Source organism: Pseudophryne corroboree, unplaced genomic scaffold (assembly GCF_028390025.1).
Source record: "Pseudophryne corroboree isolate aPseCor3 unplaced genomic scaffold, aPseCor3.hap2 scaffold_469, whole genome shotgun sequence".
NCBI classification, from domain to species: domain Eukaryota; kingdom Metazoa; phylum Chordata; class Amphibia; order Anura; family Myobatrachidae; genus Pseudophryne; species Pseudophryne corroboree.
In genome coordinates, this window is record NW_026970081.1 from 80,569 (window position 1) to 83,925 (window position 3,357).

A 3,357-nucleotide genomic window follows, 5' to 3' on the forward strand; every position below is an offset into this window, starting at 1 on the left:
CCTCCGTGATTAGGCCACGCCCCGGAGTATGCTAGGTTCTCCATAGTCTGTCTCTGTGGCTCTGCTGCCTGGCATGCCTACTCTTTCGGAGACTGGCTCCTGTGATCTGAGCTGCCTGAAGGTTACTACTGTGCTACTGTGTGTGTGTCTCTCGGTATAAGTGTGTGTATGTGTGTCTCAGTATGAGTCTGTGGGTGCCTCTGCCTCAGTATGTGTGTCAGTGCGTGTGTGTCTCTCAATATCAGTGTGTGCCTCAGTATGAGTGTGTGTGCCCCAGTGTGAGTGTGTATTTGTGTGCCTCAATGTGAGTGTACGTGTGCCTCTGACTAAGTATGAGTGTCAGTGTGTGTGTCTCAGTATCACTGTGTGTGTGTGTCTCAGTATGAGTGTGTGTGACTCTTCCTCAGAATGAGTGTCAGTGTGAGTGTGTCTCAGTCTCAGTTTGAGTGTGTGTGTGCCTCTGCCTCAGTATGAGTGTCAGTGTGTCTCAGTATCACTGTGCGTGTCTCAGTATCACTGTGTGTGTGTGTGTGTGTGTGTGTGTGTCTCAGTATGAGTGTGTGTATGCCTCTGCCTCAGTATGAGTGTCAGTGTGTCTCAGTATGAGTGTATGTGTGCCTCTGCCTCAGTATGAGTATCAGTGTGTGTATCAGTATCACTGTGTGTGTCTCAGTATGTGTGTGTCTCTCTGTCACTGTGTGTCTCAGTATGAGCGTGTGTGCCTCTGCCTCAGTATGTGTGTCAGTGCGTGTGTCTCTCAATATCAGTGTGTGCCTCAGTATGAGTGTGCCTCAGTGTGAGTGTGTGTTTGTGTGCCTCAATGTGAGTGTACATGTGCCTCTGACTCAGTATCACTGTGGGTCTCAGTATGAGTGTGTCTCTCTCTGTCACTTTGTGTGTCAGTGTGTGTCTCAGTATCACTGTGTGTCTCAGTATGAGTGTGTGTGTGTCTCTCTGTCACTGTGTGTGTGTCTCAGTATTAGTGTGTGTGTATGTGTGTGCCTCTGCCTCAGTATGAGTGTCAGTGTGAGTGTGTCTCAGTCTCAGTTTGAGTGTGTGTGTGCCTCTGCCTCAGTATGAGTGTCAGCGTGTCTCAGTATCACTGTGTGTGTGTCTCAGTATGAGTGTGTGTATGCCTCTGCCTCAGTATGAGTGTGTCTCAGTCTCAGTATGAGTGTATGTGTGCCTCTGCCTCAGTATGAGTATCAGTGTGTGTCTCAGTATCTGTGTGTGTGTCAGTATGAGTGTGTGTGTGTCTCTCTCTATCACTGTGGGTGTCTCAGTATGAGTGTGTGTGCCTCTGCCTCAGTATATGTGTCAGTGCGTGTGTGCCTCAGTATAAGTGTGTGTGCCTCAGAATGAGTGTGTGTGTGCCTCTGCCTCAGTATGAGTGTCAGTGTGTGTCTCAGTCTCAGTATGAGTGTATGTGTGCCTCTGCCTCAGTATGAGTATCAGTGTGTGTCTCAGTATCAGTGTGTGTGTGTGTGTGTGTGTGTCTGTCACTGTGGGTGTCTCAGTATGAGTGTGTGTGCCTCTGCCTTAGTATATGTGTCAGTGCGTGTGTGTCTCTCAATATCAGTGTGTGCCTCAGAATGAGTGTGTGTGTTCCTCAGTGTGAGTGTGTGTTTGTGTGCCTCAATGTGAGTGTACATGTGCCTCTGACTCAGTATCACTGTGTGTCTCAGTATGAGTGTGTGTCTCTGTCACTGTGTGTGTCTCTGTCACTGTGTGTGTCTCAGTATCACTGTGTGTGTCTCAGTATGTGTGTGTGTGTGTGTCTCTCGGTCACTGTGTGTGTCTCAGTATCACTGTGTGTGTCTCAGTATGAGAGTGTGTGTGTGTGTGTGTGTGTGTGTGTGTGTGTGTGTGTCTCTCTGTCACTGTGTGTATCTCAGTATCACTGTGTGTGTGTATCAGTATGTGTGTGTGTCTCCGTTTCACTGTGTGTGTGTCTCAGTATGAATGTATGTGTGTCTCTGCCTCAGTATGAGTGTCAGTGTGTATGTCTCAGTATCACTGTGTGTGTGTCTCAGTATGAGTGTGTGTGCCTCTGCCTCAGTATGAGCGTGTCTCAGTTTCAGTGTGTGTGTGTGCCTCTGCCTCAGTATGAGTGTCAGTATGTGTGTGTATCAGTATGAGTGTGAGTGTGCCTCTGCCTCAGTGTGAGTGTGTCTCAGTATGAGCGTGTGTGCCTCTGCCTCAGTATGTGTGTCAGTGCGTGTGTGTCTCTCAATATCAGTGTGTGCCTCAGAATGAGTGTGTGTGTTCCTCAGTGTGAGTGTGTGTTTGTGTGCCTCAATGTGAGTGTACATGTGCCTCTGACTCAGTATCACTGTGGGTCTCAGTATGAGTGTGTGTCTCTCTCTGTCACTTTGTGTGTCAGTGTGTGTCTCAGTATCACTGTGTGTCTCAGTATGAGTGTGTGTGTGTGTGTGTGTGTGTGTGTCTCTCTGTCACTGTGTGTGTGTCTCAGTATGAGTGTGTGTGTATGTGTGTGCCTCTGCCTCAGTATGAGTGTCAGTGTGAGTGTGTCTCAGTCTCAGTTTGAGTGTGTGTATGCCTCTGCCTCAGTATGAGTGTGTCTCAGTCTCAGTATGAGTGTATGTGTGCCTCTGCCTCAGTATGAGTATCAGTGTGTGTCTCAGTATGAGTGTGTGTGTGTGTGTGTGTGTGTGTGTGTCTCTATCACTGTGGGTGTCTCAGTATGAGTGTGTGTGCCTCTGCCTCAGTATATGTGTCAGTGCGTGTGTGTCTCTCAATATCAGTGTGTGCCTCAGTATGAGTGTGTGTGCCTCAGAATGAGTGTGTGTGTGCCTCTGCCTCAGTATGAGTGTATGTGTGCCTCTGCCTCAGTATGAGTATCAGTGTGTGTCTCAGTATCAGTGTGTGTGTGTGTGTGTGTGTGTGTGTCTGTCACTGTGGGTGTCTCAGTATGAGTGTGTGTGCCTCTGCCTTAGTATATGTGTCAGTTGCGTGTGTGTCTCTCAATATCAGTGTGTGCCTCAGAATGAGTGTGTGTGTTCCTCAGTGTGAGTGTGTGTTTGTGTGCCTCAATGTGAGTGTACATGTGCCTCTGACTCAGTATCACTGTGCGTCTCAGTATGAGTGTGTGTCTCTGTCACTGTGTGTGTCTCAGTATCACTGTGTGTGTCTCAGTATGAGTGTGTGTGTGTGTGTGTGTGTCTCTCTGTCACTGTGTGTGTCTCAGTATGAGTGTGTGTGTGTCTCTGTCACTGTGTGTGTCTCAGTATCACTGTGTGTGTGTATCAGTATGAGTGTGTGTGTCTCCGTTTCACTGTGTGTGTCTCAGTATGAATGTATGTGTGTCTCTGCCTCAGTATGAGTGTCAGTGTGTAT